Consider the following 19,062-nt stretch of genomic DNA (forward strand, 5'->3'; position numbering starts at 1 on the left):
TCCCCTATACAAAGACTGATATTACCACCACATAGTAACTGAATAATACCTCCACACCATGACCACATATTACCCCCACATATTGACTGAATAATACCTCCATACTGTTACTGAATAATACCACCACATCATGACCAAATATTACCACCACAGAGTGATTAAATAATACCACCATACTATTACTGAATAATACCTCCACATCATGACCACATATTACCACCACAGAGTGATTAAATAATACCACCATACTATTACTGAATAATACCTCCACATTATGACTACATATTACCACCACATAGTAACTGAATAATACCACCATACAGTTACTGAATAATACCTCCACACCATGACCACATATTACCACCACATAGTGACTGAATTATACCTCCATACTGTTACTGAATAATACCTCCACATATTGACGACATATTACCACCACAAAATGATTAAATAATACCACCATACTATTACTGAATAATACCTCCACATTATGACCACATATTACCACCACATAGTGACTGAATAATACCACCATACAGTTACAGAATAATACCACCACACCATGACCACATATTACCACCACATAGTGACTGAATTATACCACCATACTGTTACTGAATCAAATCCTGTATACAAAGACCAATATTACCACCACATAGTAACTGAGTAATACCTCCACACCATGACCACATATTACCACCACATAGTGACTGAATAATACCACCATACTGTTACTGAATAAAAGCGCGTATACAAAGACCAATATTACCACCACATAGTAACTGAATAATACCACCATACTGTTACTGAATAATACCACCACATCATGACCAAATATTACCACCACATTGTGACTGAATAATACCACCATACTGTTACTGAATAATACCACCACACCATTACCACATATTACCACCATACCATGACCACATATTACCACCACATAGTGACTGAATAATACCACCATACTGTTACTGAATAATACCACCACACCATTACCACATATTACCACCATACCATGACCACATATTACCACCACATAGTGACTGAATTATACCACCATACTATTACTGAATAAAATCCCCTATACAAAGACTGATATTACCACCACATAGTAACTGAATAATACCTCCACACCATGACCACATATTACCCCCACATAGTGACTGAATAATACCACCATACTGTTACTGAATAATACCACCACATCATGACCAAATATTACCACCACATTGTGACTGAATAATACCACCATACTGTTACTGAATAATACCACCACACCATTACCACATATTACCACCATACCATGACCACATATTACCACCACATAGTGACTGAATAATACCACCATACTGTTACTGAATAATACCACCACACCATTACCACATATTACCACCACATTGTGACTGAATAATACCACCATATTGTTACTGAATAAAAACCACTATACAAAGACCGATATTACCACCACATAGTGACTGCATAATAACACAATACTGTTACTGAACAATACCTCTACACCGTGGCTGAATAATACCACTATACTGTTACTGAATAATACTCCCACACCATGACCAAATATTACCATCACATAGTGAGTGAATAATACCATGTGAAGGAATAATTTCAAAATTCCATGTTTTGTATTTTGTGTCAGTATACACTGCACAGTGTGATATTCATTTTTGTCTTTTAGGGTATGTTCACACGGCGGGGGTCCGTAACGGCTGAAATTACGGGGATGTTTCAGCCTGAAAACATCCCCGTAATTTCAGCCGTACCGGCATGTGCAGGCGCTTGAACGCCGCGTCAATTACGGCCGTAATTAGCGCTGCTATTCATTGGAGTCAATGAATAGCGGCTCCAATTACGGCCAAAGAAGTGACAGGTCACTTCTTCTACGCGGGCGTCTATTTACGCGCCGTCGTTTGACAGCGGCGCGTAAATATACGCCTCGTGTGAACAGACAAACGTCTGCCCATTGCTTTCAATGGGCAGATGTTTGTCAGCGCTATTGAGGCGCTATTTTCGGGCGTAATTCGGGGCAAAAACGCCCGATTTACGTCCGTAAATAGGCCGTGTGAACATACCCTTAGTTTGTCTTGTAATAGTCTGCAGATGCTCTGCAGATTACTTAACCCCTTGAGTACCCAGCTCATTTTGGCCTTGAGGACCAGACCCATTTTTTCAAATCTGACATGTATCACTTTATGTGGTAATAACTCCGGAATGCTTTTACCTATCCAATTGATTCTGAGATTGTTTTCTCGTGACATATTGTACTTTAGTTTAGTGCAAAAATTTGGTCGATAAATTCATTGCTTATTTGTGAAAAACACCAACATTTAGCGAAAATATGAAGAAATTATGATTTTTCCAATTTTAAATGCATCTGCTTGTAAAACAGATAGTAATACCACACAAAATAGTTACCAATTAACATCTCCCATATGTCTACTTTATGTTTGCATCGTTTTTTGAACATCCTTTTATTTTTCTATGACCTCACAAGGCTTAGAACTTTAGCAGCAATTTCTCATATTTTTAAGAAAATTTCAAAAAGCCATTTTTTCATGGACCAGTTCAGTTCTGAAGTGGTTTTGAGGGCCCTATATATTAGAAACCCCCATAAAACACCCCATTTTGAAAACTGCACCCCTCAAAGTATCCAAAACAGCATTCAGAAAGTGTTTCAACCCTTTAGGCGTTTTACAGGAATTGAAGGAAAGTAGAGCTGAAATTTTCAAATTTCATTTTTTTTACAAAATTCATATGTAATATATTTTCTTCTGTACCACAGAAGGTTTTACCTGAGAAACGCAACTCAATATTTATTGCCCAGATTCTGCAGTTTTTAGAAATATCCCACACGTGGCCCTAGTGCGCTAATGGACTGAAACACAGGCCTCAGAAGCAAAGGAGCACCTCTTGGATTTTGGGGCCTCCTTTTTTCAGAATATATTTTAGGCACCATGTCAGGTTTGAAGAGGTCTTGTGGTGCCAAAACAGTGGAAACCCCCAAAAGTGACCCCCATTTTGTAAACTACACCCCTCAGGGAATTTATCTAGGGGTATAGTTAGCATTTTGACCCCACAGGTATTTTGCTATATTTTCTGGAGTTAGTCTGTGAAAATGAAAATCTACTTTTTTTCTGGAAAAACGTAAAAATTTCTAATTTTTGCAAGAAATAAAGGAGAGAAAGCACCCCAACATTTGTAAAGCAATTTCTCGCGATTACGGAAATACCCCATATGTGGTAATAAACTGCTGTTTGGACCCACAGCAGGGCTCAGAAGGGAAGGACCCCCATTTGGATTTTGGAGCTCTGATTTTACTGGAATGGTTTTCAGTGCCGTGTCACGTTTGCAACGCCCTGGAGGGACCTAAACAGTGGAATCCCCCCAAAAGTGACCCCATTTTGGAAACTATACCCCTCAAGGAATTTTTCTAGTGGTATAGTTATCATTTTGACCCCACAGGTTTTTTGCTGAATTTATTGGAATTAGTCTGTGAAGATGAAAAGAGACTTTTTTTTGGAAAAAACACAGAATTTTCTAATTTTTATAAGGAATAAAGGAGAAAAAGCACCTCAAAATTTGTAAAGCAATTTCTCCTGATTACGGAAATACCCCATATGTGGTAATAAACTGCTGTTTGGACCCATGGCAGGGCTCAGAAGGGACGGAGCACCATTTGGATTTTGCAGCTCAGATTTTGCTGAATTGGTTTCTGGGGGCCATGTCGCATTTGCAGAGTCCCTGAAGTACCAGTACAGTAGAAATTCCCCAGATGTGATCCCAATTTGGAGACTATACTCCTGAAAGAATTAAATTAGAGGTGTAGTGAGCATTTTGAGCCCTCAGGTGTTTTATAGATTTTATTAGAATTGGTCCGTGAAAATGAAAAAATTTTTTTTTTCCAATACCCTGTAGCTTTAGCTCAGAATTTTTCATTTCCACAAGGAATACAGGAGAAAAGACACCCCAAAATGTGTTACACAATTTCTCCTGATTACGGAAATACCCCATATGTGGTTGTAAACGGCTATTTGGACATACGGCAAGGGTCTAAACGGAAAAAGTGCAATTTCGTTTTTGGAGTGGAGATTTTACAAAATTTGTTTTTTACGCCATGTTGCATTGCGCTGAGGTACCAGTACAGTGAAAACTCCCGAGAAGTGACTCCATTTAGGAAACTACACCCCTCAAGGAATTCATCTAGAAGTGTAGTGAGCATTTTGACCCCCAAAGGTTTTTCAGAAATTAGTGCACAGTGGATGTTGCAGATATAAAATTGACATTTTCCACATATATGCTATTTCAGTGCCCAATGCGTTGGGCCCAGCTTGTACCACTGGAGACATACGCCCCATAAATTGTTAAGCGGTTCTCCAGAGTACGGTAATACCCCATATGTGGTCATAAACCGCTGTTTGGGCACATTGCCAGGCCCAGAAGAACCGCCATTTGGCTTTTGGAGCGCAGATTTTGCTTGGTAGTAGTTTTGTTTAGTGTTTTACTGGTGTTTCAGTTTATAATGTGGGGGCATATGTAATCTGTGCGGAGTACATACATTTTTTGCGTGACACACTGTCGTTTTTATTGGTACCATGTTTGGCTACGTGCGACTTTTTGATCACTTTTTATTCCATTTTTTTGGAAACAACGTGACCAAAAAAGGAAATTCTGCCATTGTTTTTTATGGTATTTTTTTTTACGGTGTTCACCGTGCGGGATAAATAATATGATATTTTTTTAGGTCAGGCCGATACGAACGCGGCGATACCTATTATGTCTAGTTTTTGTCTTTTTTTTCATTTTTTTTCTAATTATAAAGGACTTGATCAGGGACACAAGATGATTATTGTTTTTATTACGTAAAACTTTTATTTATTTATTTATCTAAAACTTTTTTTTTACTTTTTTTTCACTTTTTATTTTACACATACTAGGGGACTGGAAGATCTGATCTTCTGATCCCCTGTACAATACACTGCACTACTTCTGTATTTACTGATGTAGTGCAGTGTATTGTAACTGTCACTTTACAACTGACAGTTGAGCCTATTATGTCCTGCCTTGGGCAGGACCTAATAGGCTCCCGTACCTGGCAACCAGGAAGCCGTTGCTAGGCTTCCTGGTTGCCATTGCAACCATCAGAACCCCGCGATTTTTCGCGGGGGGGGCAATGGGGTGCAGAGGGAGCCCCCTCCCTCTGTATCAATCACTTAAATGCCGCTGTCGCTATTGACAGCGGCATTTAAGGGGTTAAACTACAGCGATCGGAGAGGACAGTGATCGCTGTAGTTGCAGTGGGATGTCGGCTGTATATTACAGCCGACATCCGATGAAGATGGAGCGAGCACAGCTCCTGTGCCCGCTTCATCCTCAGGGCGTTACTATACGCCCATTTTCGGGAAGGGGTTAATAAAAATAGTGTTTTGTTTTTTTACACCGCTTTCTCTGATCTCCTCACGTATCTCACAGAAGTGAGGAGATCAGAGAAAGTGACAGGAGCTTTCTCCTGCAGACGACGTCACAGACGGCTGTGATTGGTCAGTCTTCAGAGACTGACCAATCACAGCAATCGCCGGCATTGGGGACTGCTAATTGGTCCCCAGGCCGGTAGCAGAGACGGTTAGCTGTCAATGACAGCTGCCGCCGCTGTTCTGTCACTATGTGATTTCACATAGTGACAGTTTATTCCTGCGCCGTAATAGTACGTCGAAGGTACGCTGGAATAAGCGGCCAGCGACGTACTATTACGTCGAAGGTACGCAAGGGGTTAAGGTATTTCTTCTTGGCAGTAAAATAGTTGCTAGAAGTAACAGTTTGGGATGGAGCTCAAGGTCAGAGGGAGGAATTCTCCCTTTGCTGATTACACTATGAGTTATGCCCTTTGTTCTGTGTCTTATAAATATACGCTGTGTATGATAATAAATTGGAGTCTTTCTTTTTGAGAACATGGTCTCAGAGTGATTTGACTCACCGAGCTCGTATATATACCTTCTTCTAATTTGGAACCTACAGAAATGAAGGCGTAGTGGTACCGTTGCGACCACATACCACCATACTGTTACTGAATAAAATCCACTATACAAATACCAATATTACCAATACATACTGATTGAATAATACTACACTACTGTTACTGGATAATACCTCCACATCATGACCACATATTACCACCACATAGTGACTGATAATTACCACCGCACCATGACCACATATTACCACCATACAGTTACTGAATAGAGTCCACTATACAAAGACCAATATTACCACATACTAACTGAATAATACCACAATACTGTTACTGAATAATATCTCCACATCATGACCACACATTACCACCACATATTGACTGAATAATATCACCATACTATTACTGAATAAAAAGGACTTTACAAAGACCAATATTACCATCACATAGTGACTGAATAATAACACAATACTGTTACTAAATAATACCTCCACACTATGACCACATATTACCACCACATAGTGACTAATTGTATTACCGCCACACCATGAGTACATAATACCACCACATAGTGACTGAATAATACCACAAACTACCATCAATAATGCATAATTTTCGACGTACACACTAAACGTGTCCATAGGGCTCCATAAGACCGACTGAGGCCAAAAGAGTAACGTTTTGCCCTACGTCGGGCTGGTATACGTCAGTATAGCTTTTTTTGAAGGACAATATTGCATAGTAGATTCACTGTTACATCCCAACGGGTCAACAAATAAAAAAGTATAACGCGAATTAAACTTTTTTTTAACGTGGGAGGCTATGAGTGACAAATGCCATTGAATGTTCCCCGTAAGAATGCTTGTGTTAAACGTATGCGTCTGGAAGCTCCAGTGACGTAACTGTCTGTTGGGCCCACGCTCGCTGACCACCGACACATCCTACTTACCGGCAGCCACGACCACAGGACGCTCTCTTCATGCCGGCGTCTCTCTCCCCAGATACGCCGAAACACGTGGCTTCAGTTCCCCACTGACTCCTATGCAATGTTCCCTAGCCAATCCCTATACACCCTAGACTTTAAAAATGTCTCTGCCCTTCCTCTCCTTGCCTGAGCGTTGTTGTGTCTGCCCATGTTCGTCATTGTAAATAGTCCCTTAGTTGTATCCTGTATCCAGTGTTCCCGTTACCTGTACCCCGTATACAATAATTGTTTGTTCCAGTGTGAAATCTAGTGTCGGAGTCGAGAGTATCATCTGTGCCAAGGATCATTTGCTACGCCACGTGTCTGCTACGCCAAGTGTTTGCCAGGCCGACTGTTTGCCAAATCTACTACCCAGGTACTCTTGTCCTAAAGACTATCGTCAATTTTGTTTGGCCAGCTGCTACTGCGGAGCGGCCTAGTGGGTCCACATACCCCATAGTCGTGACAATACGCTCAGGCCATGGATCCCACTGGTCAACCCAAAACTGCGGTTCAGGTGATGCAAGCGGACATGCGTGACCTCCAGGCACGCCAGGATCAGCTCCTACAGGCTGTAAACTCCATAATTACCTGTTGGGATCTTCCTTCTGTTCCTCCTCTGGCTGCTTCTGCCGCTCCACCACCTGCTATCCCTCCTGCCTGTCCTGGATCTACAATTTCATTGCCTCTACCTCCTCGCTACAACGGGGATCCTAAGACCTGTAGAGGCTTCATTAACCAGTGTACGATCCACTTCAAGTTACGTACCCATCTTTTCCCCTCTGAAGAGGCCAAGGTTGCTTTTATTATTTCTCTCCTCTCTGGCAAAGCCCTGGCATGGGCGAACCCCATCTTGGAACGAGAGGGTCCGGAATCTCTGATTTACCACTGTTTCTAGAGACTTTCCCTACAGTGTTCGAGAAAACGGGTCGAACATTCTCTGCAGCTGCCTCACTGGTGACTCTTAGTCAAGGGGAGTCAACTGTTGGGGAGTACACCATCTCCTTCTGTATGCTGGCAGCGGAGCTGGCCTGGAATAATGAGGCCTTAGTGGTAACTTTCTGGCAGGGCCTTGCCTCTCACATAAAGGACGAACTGGCAGCCCGAGAACTTCCTGCTACCTTGGATGCCCTAATACTTCTGGCAATCCGGATTGATATGAGGATTGAAGAGCACACTGGAAATTAGTCGGGAGAAAAGGACTTTTCGACTGGCGCCAAAATTTCAAAGGCCGCTATTGCCCTGCTCTGCTGCACCTCCATAGGAGCCTATGCAGGTAGAGGGACTCCGACTGTCCGACCAGGAGCGGCAACGCAGATGATCGACTAGGTTATGTCCGTACTGTGGCCACAAGGGACATTTCGTGCGCCAATGCCCGCAAAAGCCAGGAAACTCCAGCACCTAGGTTTGATTGGAGAGACAATCCTAGGTTAATCTTCCTCGACCACTAAATTCTCTTCCAGACTTTGTATTCCTGTGTCCTTCGTCATTGGTGAAGGATCGCACTCTGTCCTCGCTTATCTGGATTCCGGAGTGACTGCAAATTTTATCCAGCCGGACTTAGCTGATCGTCTCCACTTGATCACAGTTCCTCTGGAGAAACCTCTGGCGGTCGCCTCTGTAGATGGACAACCTCTGCCTGACCCTATCCTGTCTATCACCAAACCACTAGGGCTACAGATAGGAGTCCTCTATTCTGAGCTGATAGCTTTCTATGTCTTATCCAAAGCTATCAACCCCATCCTGCTGGGATTGCCATGGCTTCGCCAATATGCTCCAGTCCTTGATTGGAATTTCAGAGAGGTCCTCCAGTCCAGACCTCGATGTCTGCACTGCTGCCTGCCTCAGGTTCGTCCCATTCTTTCACTTCTACCTCAGTCACTCTCTGGATTGCCTCCACGGTATGCCAGCTAGAAGGAGGCAGAGGTCCTTCCTCCTCATCGTCCATATGATTGTCCTATTGAGTTGCTCCCTGAGGCCTCACTCCCTCGTAGACGGTCTACCTGCTTTCCTTGCCTGAAACCCAGGCAATGTCGTAGTATGTCAAGGAGAACCTGGTGAGAGGGTTCATCAGGAAGTCTACCTCACCACCATCTTCTTCTTTGTGGAGAAAAAGGATGGGTCACTCGGACCATGCATTGATTACCGTGGGTTAAACAAGTAGCCCTTGCCGCTTATCTCTGAGCTCTTAGACAGGATTCGTGGAGCCAAGGTTTTCACTAAGCTGGATATACGCGGGTCCTATAACTTGATTCCTATACGCAAGGGTGACAAATGGAGAACTGCATTTAGCACCTGAGACGATCACTACGGTATCTTGTTATGCCTTTTGGACTGTGTAACGCTCCAGCAGTGTTGCAAGAATTTGTGATCGACATCTTCCGTGGTCTTCTGTATGTCTGTGTGGTATCTTGATCTACTCACCTGATCTGACGACGCATCGGAAGCATGTAGTGACGTCTTGTTTCGGCTAAGGGGGAATAAAATATAAGCGAAACTGGAGAAGTGCGTATTTGAAAAGAGTTCCTTGCCCTTCCTGGGCTATATTGTCTCTGATTGTGCCCTTCAAATGGATCCGGAAAAGGTGAAGTATGTCTTGGAGTGGCCAAGTCCTCAGGGTCTCAGAGCTATACGGAGATTTCTTGGATTCGCTAATTTTTATCGTCAGTTCATCCTACATTTCTTATCCCTTACTGCTCCCATCTCACCTCTTATCAGAAAGGGAGTGAATGCTACGGACTGGACCCCTGAGGCAGAGTCAGCATTCTCCAACCTCAAGAGGGCCTGTCACGATCACAGGCTATGTGGACCCACTAGGCCGCTCTGCCGTAGCTGAGAGGCAGCTGGCATAGTCACAGTCTATACAAAAGTCTATAGCAGTTCCTAACACACGGTACCTGAACTAGTCCAGACAGTGGCTGTGGCTTTAGCACGGATGGAGATAAGTGCAGCAGGTTGCGCCAGACATGGCGGACAGTACTAGACAGGCCAGCCAAAACTGGACGTGGCAGAAGACACTGGACGTGGCCTGACAGCAGGTACAGTAGGGCACGACTCCAACACTAAGAGGCTCAGAAACGAGAACACAGCACGGGATACAGGATACGGGTAACATGATATGGGTAACAACTGGAACGGGAAAACACTAAGGGACCATTTGCAAGACAGACTTGGGATACTCTAACAATGCTCAGGCAAGGATCATTAGGGCAGGGCCCTTCTTATAGTCCAGGAATCATGTGTAGTTGATGATGATGATGATTGTTTCACATGTACGCGCGCTGGCCCGTTAAGACTGGGCATGAGCGTGCGCGCGCGCACCCTATGGGACACAGCGGACCGGAGAGCAAGTGAGCGTTGGCGTCTCCTAAGAAGGAGATTCGAGCCAGCGCTCACTGATCCATGGCTGCTGGCGTCAGGAGGTGAGTAAACCCGATGGCCCGCGGCCATGGACACTACTGTATCCCCCCTCTTACGCCCCCTCTTCTTGGGACCAGAGCAAGAAAGAAATTTCTTAATGAGAGCAGGGGCACTGAGGTTCTCTTCCGGCTCCCAGGACCTCTCCTCAGGACCAAACCCTCTCCAATCCAGCAAATAGATAGTCCTTCCTCCTACCCTTTTGCAGTCCAGGATCTCCCTCACCTCAAACACATCAGAAGAACTACTGGAAGCAACTGTGGAACTAGAAGTCTTACTGTAGCGGTTCAGGACCACTGGTTTCAGGAGGGACACATGAAAGGAGTTGGGGATTCTGAGGGTAGAAGGCAACCGCAGCTTATAGGAGACAGGGTTTATCTGTTGCAGAATCTCAAAAGGACCGAGGAACCTGGGAGCAAACTTGTATGAAGGCACCTTCAAACTAATGTTCCGTGAGGACAGCCAGACTTTGGTATCTGGAAGATACTGAGGCGGCTCTCTTCTCTTTGTATCCGCTTTTCGCTTCATGCGATCGACTGCCAGCAAAATAGAGGACCGGGTCTGTTGCCAGATTTGCAGAAAGTCCCCAAATTCAGAGTCAGCAGCGGGTACCTGAGATGTTGTCGACACAGGAAGAGGGACTCTGGGATGTTGTCTGTACACAATGTAAAATGGATTGGAAGTGGTGGACTAGCTTATGTGGTTGTTATACGAGAACTCGGCCCATGGAGGAAGCTGTACCCAGTTATCATGCTGCAAGGAGATAATTATCCATGAGTTTACAGAGGGCTCTCCAGAACTTTGAGGTAAATTGAACCCCCCAATTAGACACAATGTGAAGGGGCAAGCCGTGCAAGCGGAAGATGTGCTGAATGAAGAGACTCGCCAGTCGGGGGTAGGCCAGTCAGTGGGATAAATTGTGGCATCTTCGAGAACCGGTCCACCACCACCCAGACAGTGTTGCATCCTGCTGAGGGAGGAAGGTCTGTGACAAATTCCATCGCAATGTGCTGCCAGGGGACATTGGGTACAGGCAAAGGTTGGAGCAGGCCGGCAGGCTTGGAGTGATTACCCTTGTTAGAAGCACACCGTGTAGGAAGAGTTAAAGTCCACAACATCTTTGGGTAGCGTTGGCCACCATAAGAGATGAGCAATCAGGTCCCGGGTCTTACGAACACCAGCCTGCCCAGCCAGTTTAGAGCTGTGTCCCCAGCGGAGAATTCTTCTCCTGTCTGCCAACCGAACAAAAGTCCTCCCCGGAGGGATGTCTCTAAACTGCAAAGTGATAATGCAGGACGGGTCTATAATACTTTGAAGGGGCTCCACCGTGTCATCCGTCTCAAATGACCTGGACAGGGCATCGGCCTTCACATTCTTGTCAGTGGGACGGTAGTGGAGCACGAATTGGAAACGGGTGAAGAGCAGCAACCACCTGGCTTGACGGGGATTTAGTCGTTGAGCTGACTGGAGATAGGTGAGGTTCTTGTGGTCGGTGTAGATCAAGATGGGGTGAGCTGCGCCCTCTAGAAGATGTCTCCACTCCTCCAGAGCCAATTTGATGGCCAGTAGCTCCTGATCCCCAATAGAGTAATTGTGCTGTGCAGAAGAAAAAAGTCTCGAGTAATAGCCACATACTACTGCCTTTCCTTTGGAGCTCCTCTGGAACAGAAGTGCACCTGCACCAACAGAAGAAGCGTCCACCTCCAATGAAAACTGCCGAGATACGTCTGGATGATGGAGGATCGAGGCTGAAGTGAAGGTTTTCTTGAGGCTAATAAATGCGGACTCTGCCTCTGGAGTCGACACCTTGGCGTTCACACCCTTCTTGGTAAGGGTCGAGATGGGAGCCATCAGAGCTGAGAGGTTTGGAATAAACTGCCTGTAGAAATTGGCGAATCCCAGGAAATGCTGTATGGCCCTCAGGCCTGGAGGACAGACTTTAGTTTCTCAGGATCCATCTTGAGACCTTGATCCGAGATAATGTAGCCCAGGAAGGGCAAAGACTTCTTTTCAAAGACGCACTTCTACAACTTGGCATATAAGCGATTCTCCCTTAGTCGCAGTACAACCTGACGGACATCCCTCCGATGGGTCATCAGATTTGGGGAGGAAATCAAAATATCATCGAGATAGACTACAACACAGATGTAATGGCTATAGCCACAGAACGTCGTCCTGACTTACCCTCTGACGTCCGCGGCCATGAACGAGTGAGTTCCCGGCGGCATCTCCCACCTGAGAGACGTCGGCACTCACTTTCTGGTCTGGACACTGTCTCCCGGCGGACGCGCGCGCCCGCGCGTTCACGGCCTTATAGGACTAGTACGCGCATCGTTGCAGAATACTGCAATTAGCCCAGAATTCTTCGGGACTATAAAAGGGGCTCTGCCCTCTTGATCCTTGCCTGAGCGTTGTTGTGTTACCTTAAGTTTGTCTTTGCAAATGGTCTCCTAGTGTTTTCCAGTTCCCAGTGTTACCCATTCCTGCTGCCCGTACCCTGAATCCCGTGCTACCGTGCCTCTGTGCCTTCAAGAGTTGGAGTCGTGTTGTGCCCGCCGCTGCATCTGTTGTGTCGCACCCCGCCGGGTGTCTGTCTACTGTCAGAGCCTCATCTTAGCCTGAATCTACCGCTACTGTCTATATTGCCTCATGGACCCTTTCTGAACTATAGACATTGCATTGTACCTGTTTGGCCAGCTGCTATCCGGCTACGTGGTACGGCCCAGTGGGTCTACACCCCCACACCGTGACAACAGATATAGAGGAGATCTTGGAAGATATCATTGACGAATCCCTGAAAGACTGCGGGAGCGTTACACAGTCCAAAGGGCATCACCAGGTATTCACCGTCTTCCACTCATCCCGTTGACGAATTCTAATCAAATTATAAGCCCCACGCAAGTCTAATTTTTAAAAAATTCTGACTCCTCGAAATGGTCAAACAGCTCGGATATAAGTGGCAACGGGTATTTGTTCTTGACCGTGACCTGGTTGAGACCATGGTAGTCAATGCAGGGTCGAAGAGATCCGTCTCTCCTCTTAACGAAGAAGAACCCGGCCGGGGAGGAAAATTTTCGTATAAAACCCCTCTCCAAATTCTTCTTGATATAGGCTGACATGGATAAAGTTTCTGGCAAGGAGAGAGGATATACCCGTCTACGGGGAAGAGAAGCATTTGGAACCAGTTCAATGGGACAATTGTAATTCCGATGTGGAGGCAACGTCTCAGCCTCTTGCTTGCTGAAGTCATCTGCAAAACTGGCATACTGAGATGGTAGATCAGAGAGTGACTGAGGGGGCATAACAGGACGAACTTGTGACAGGCAATGGCTATGGCATCTGGGACCCCATTGAAGAATTTCTCCAGAACTCCAGTCAAGAACCGGGGCGTGTAGACGAAGCCATGGCAGACCCAGCAGGATAGGATTGATAGCCTTAGGTAGTACAAGGAAGGCGATCTGCTCCGAGTGAAAAGCTCCGACCCGTAGTGTCAACGACTCCGTGATGAACATAATCGGATCGTGCAATGGTAGACCACTCACAGAGGCAACAGCCAGGGGTCTCTCCAGAAGAACTGTGGGTAGATGTAAACTATTCACTAGATCCTGCTGGATGAAATTAGCAGCTGCTCCGGAGTCAAGATAGGCAGAGGAGGGATGTGACGGCTCTTCGGAGACGATGGCCACAGGAATCGATAATTTGGAAGAGGTTTTAATGTTTGGAGACGTCCCACCTAGAGTTGCCTCTCCAACCAACCCTAGGTGCTGGAGTTTCCCGGTTTCTGTGAGCATTGGCGCACAAAATGACCCTTAAAGCCACAATACATACATAGTCCAGAGGAGCGTCTGCGCTGCTTCTCTTGTTCGGACAACCGGACTTTGTCTACCTGCATGGGTTCTTCAGGTAGCGCACTAGGGGAAGGCAATGGTGGTCTCTGAACCGAGGGTGCTGGTCTGTGCCCCCAGCTCTCCTGTCCAACCTCTTGACTGCGCTCCCAGATTCTCATGTCAACCCGAGTGGCTAACAGGATGAGGGCATCCAAGGTAGAAGGAAGGTCGCGGGCCACCAGTTCGTCCTTGATGTGAGAGGACAGTCCCTGCCAGAAGGTTGCCACCAGTGCCTCATTGTTCCATGCCAGCTCTGCTGCCAGGGTACGGAAGGAGATAGCATACTCCCCTACTGTGGAACCTTCTTGCTTGAGGGTCAACAGAGTGGCTGCGGCAGAGGATGTTCGGCCCAGGTCCTCGAACACGGCACGAAAGGACTGCAGGAACAAGGCTAGGTCCGAGGATACAGGTCCTTGTTGTTCCAAGATAGGGTTCGCCCATGCGAGGGCCTTGCCAGTGAGGAGGGAGATGATAAACGCTACTTTGGCTTCCTCGGAGGGCCAGAGATGAGCCCGTAGCTTAAAATGAACCGTGCATTGGTTAATAAATCCTCTACAGGCTCTGGGATCACCATCGTAGTGAGGAAGAAGAGGCAGAGGAACTGTGGATCCAGAACAAACGGCGAGCAATGGGCAGTGGCACAGCAACAGCCTCTGGAGGAGGAACCGGAGGAGGAATATGGTTCCATAGCCTGAGCGTACTGTCACAATCACAGGTTATGTAGACCCACTAGGCCGCTCCACCGTAGCGGAGAGGCTGCTGGCCTAGTCACAGTCTATACAAAAGTCTATAGCAGTTCGTAATACACGGGTACCTGAACTAGTCCAGACAGTGGCTATGGCTTCAGCATGGAGGTGGCTGCAGCAGCTTGCGCCAGACGTAGTGGACAGTACTAGACGTGGCAAACGACACTGGACGTGGAAAACGACAGCAGGTGCAGTGGGGCACGACTCTAACACTAAGAGGCTCAGAAACGAAAACACAGGGATACAGGATACGGGTAACAGGGCACGGGTAACAACTGGAGCGGGAAAACACTAAGGGATCATTTGCAAGATAGACTTGGAATACACTAACAATGCTCAGGTAAGAATCAGAAGGGTAGGGCCCTTCTTATAGTCCAGGAATCATGTGTAGTTGATGATAATGATTGTTTCACATGTGCGCGCACTGGCCCTTTAAGACCGGGCACGAGCGTGCTCGCGCACACCATGGGACGCAGTGGACCGGAGCGGAAGTGAGCGCTGGCGTCTCCTAGGAATGAGATGTGGGCCAGTGCTCACTGATCCATGGCTGTGGGCGTCGGGAGGTGAGTAAACCCGACGGCCCGTGGCCATGGACGCTACAGCGCCTTCACTTCTGCCTCTGATCTTCATCATCCTGATGCTACTAAAAAGTTTTCCATGGAGGTTAATGCCTCTTACATTGGGGCTAGAGCACTCCTGTTTCAAAAGAATTCCAAGGGTAAGGCCTCGTGCACACTTCCGACACCGCTTACACGGCTGTTTTTGACGGATCCGTGTGCCCGGTTTAGCGGCCATTTGCAGTCCCATGTGCACTCCGTGTTTTCTTTTCCGAGCGCCGAGCATGGTGCTGTCCAGGTTGCTGAAAGAGTTAATGGGCTGCACTGATCGGCGGTAACTCTTTCAGCACCCTGGACAGTACCATGCTCGGCGCTCGGAAAATACAATTTTAATGTAATAAAGAAAAAAGTTTATACTTACTTTCCTCCTGTCCGGCCTCCAGCGATGACGTTTCATCCATGTCGCCGCTTCAGCCATCACAGGCTGTAGTGGCAGTCACGCACGTCAGGATGACGTCAGAAGGCCGGCCTCAGAAAGGAAGGTCGGACTGGAGGAAGAAGAGGGACTCGTCACCAAGACAACGACCAGGTACGTATGAACTACTTTTTATTTTATTTTTAATCAGCAGCCTCTTATCTCTATCAGTGATTGATAGAGACAAGTGGCTGCCGATTAGTGCAATATTTATGTAATGTATTTCTGCTCGCCCGGCCGTTGCTAGGCAACGGATCTGTCACACACGGACGGCACACGGATGCCTTCCGTGTGCCTTCAGTTTTTTTGACGGCCCCATTGACTTGCATGGGCCTCACAGTCACGGAATCTCGGACGAAAGTAGGACATGCTCTACTTTTGGCGGAACGGAGCAACGGGACTGTAAAAAAAACTGAAGTGTGCATGGCCCCAATTAAATGAATGGGCCAGGGTGCTAGCCGTCAGAAAAACGGATAGCACCCTGAAGGAAAAAGCTGAAGTGGGCATGGGGCCTAAGGCAGTGTCTTGCGTATTCTTCTCCAAACTCTTCACTCCTGCTGAGCGCAACTACTTAATTGGGGACCGAGAATTACTCGCTGTCAAGTTAGCCTTGAAGGAATAGAGACACCTGCTAGAGGGATCTTCTCATCCCATCATCATCTACACCGATCACAAAAATCTTACATATCTGCAGTCTGCACAGCAACTGAACCCTCGTCAATCCAGATGGTTGCTGTTCTTTGCCAGATTCCGATTTCTTCTTCACTTCTGCGGACATAAACATTAAGGCAGATGCCCTGTCTCGGTCATTCGAATCTGTTGACTCTGATAGAAAACCTAAACACATTATTGATCCTTCTAGGATTATTGCTGTAAATCCTCTGCAGATCAAAGACATTCTTTCTGGAAAGATATTTTGTCTGCCCTGCTGAGAGGAAAAGAATTTTACGCTGGGGGCATAATTCCGAACTTGCCAGGCATTCTGGTGCTTGCAAGAATCGGGACTTTATTGCTTGTCATTATTGGTGGCCCTCGCTACATAGAGATGTCTTGGACTTTGCTTCCTCCTGTACTAATTGTGCCCTAAACAAGTCTTCTCATTCTAAACCTGCTGGTCTGCTCCAACCTCTACCAGTGCTTGATGCTCCCTCGCAACACATTGCCATGGACTTTATCACTGACCTCCCCCTTCTGCTGGATGTACTATTATCTGGGTAGTAGCAGACCGCTTCTCAAAAATGTCACATTTCGTTCCTTTAACGGGCCTTCCCTCAGCTCCTCGTCTGGCAGATCTGTTCATTCAACACATTTTTCGTCTACATGGACTACCTCTTCATATTGTGTCTGACCGGGGTGTACAGTTCACATCTAAATTGTGGAGAGCCCTATGTAATCTTTTAGATGTGAAGCTGGACTTTTCTTCTGCCTATCACCCACAGTCTAACGGTCAAGTGGAATGGATCAACCAAATACTAGAGAATTTTCTTCGTCATTATGTCTCTGTCCAACATGACAATTGGGTACAGCTTCTGTACAATAACCATACAAGTGAGTCTACTGCTTCCTCTCCGTTCTTCATTGCATACAGTCAGCATCAACGAGTTCCCCTTTCTGTGCCAACTATGCCTCAAGTGCCTGCAACCAATTCTTGCTTCTGGACTTTTATTCACATCTAGCAGCAAACCAAGTCCGCCTTTTTTTCAGGCAGTTGATCCCATGAAAGCATAGGCCCATAAGAAGAGAAGAGTTCCTTTTCAGTTTCTCCCCAGTGTCAAGGTCTAGCTCTCTTCAAGGAACTTTTGTCTGAAGAAAGATCCCTTTCCACAAATTCGCTCCCAGCTTCCTCTGCCTCTTCGAGGTGTTACAACAAATAAACCCTGTATCCTATAAGCTTTGGCTACCTCTTACTCTCAAAATCCCCAACTCGTTCCATGTATCTCTCCTAAAGCCTGAGGTCCTGAACCGTTACAGCAAATCCCATGGTTCTGCAGTCGCTCCTAGCGGTTCTTCTGACATCTTTGAGGTAAAGGAAATCCTGTACTACAAGAGGGTAGGAGTGAGGACTTTCTATCTGGTGGACTGGAAAGGGTTTGGTCCTGAGGAGAGGTCTCGGGGGGCCTGAAGAGAACATTGATGCCCCAGCTCTCATCAAGATGTTCCTCTTGCGCTCTGGACCTAAGAAGAGTGTTCGTAATGGTGGTACTGTTGTGCCCTCAGTCGCTGACCTCCGGCACCTCCTAGTTACTGGCAGCCGCGACTGCAGGGCACTCGCTTCGTGCTGTCGTCTCCCGACACCGAGACGCTGGCACACGCGGCTGCAGCTCCCCACTGATATCTGTAGGGTGCGTGTGCGCTTGCCCTTTAAGGCCGGTAACAAGCACGCGTGCACCCTACAGGAATTAGTGGGGAGCTGCAGCCGCGTGTGCCACGTCTCTGGGGTGGGAGACGCCAGCATGAATCTAGTGCCCTGCGGTGCCCAGTGCAATGTTCCAAAGCCAATCCCTTTAAACCTTGGACTTTAAAATTGGCTCTGCCCTTCCTCTTCATGCTTAGCATTGTTGTATCTGCCCATATTCGTCATTGCAAATGGTCCCTTAGTTGAATCCAGTGTTCCCGTTTACTGTACCCCTTATCCAATAATTGTGTTTGTTCCAGTGCGAAATCTAGTGTCGGATTCGAGAGTGTCTTCTGTGCTGAGTAAAATCTGTGCCAAGTATCGTCTGTGCCAAGTATCATCTGCTACGCCACGTGTCTGCTACGTGACGTGTCTGCTACGCCAAGTGTCTGCCATGCCGAGTGTTTGCCAAATCTTCAACCCAGGTACTCTTGTTCTAAAGACTATCATCGATAGTTGTTCGCCATGACGCTGTAAGACATGACACTGTCCATATATAGCCAGTTATCACTGAAGCGTCCCGACGCAGTCTGGGCTGCCATGCCCCCTCGCACGGTGGCCCGTTCCCCGCGACTGCAAGACCTTTACAGATGAGTCCCCGGGTGCTATCTCTGCCTGGGGAAATTACATCATTGAGG

This window comes from Rhinoderma darwinii, chromosome 1 (assembly GCF_050947455.1).
Source record: "Rhinoderma darwinii isolate aRhiDar2 chromosome 1, aRhiDar2.hap1, whole genome shotgun sequence".
Taxonomy (NCBI): domain Eukaryota; kingdom Metazoa; phylum Chordata; class Amphibia; order Anura; family Rhinodermatidae; genus Rhinoderma; species Rhinoderma darwinii.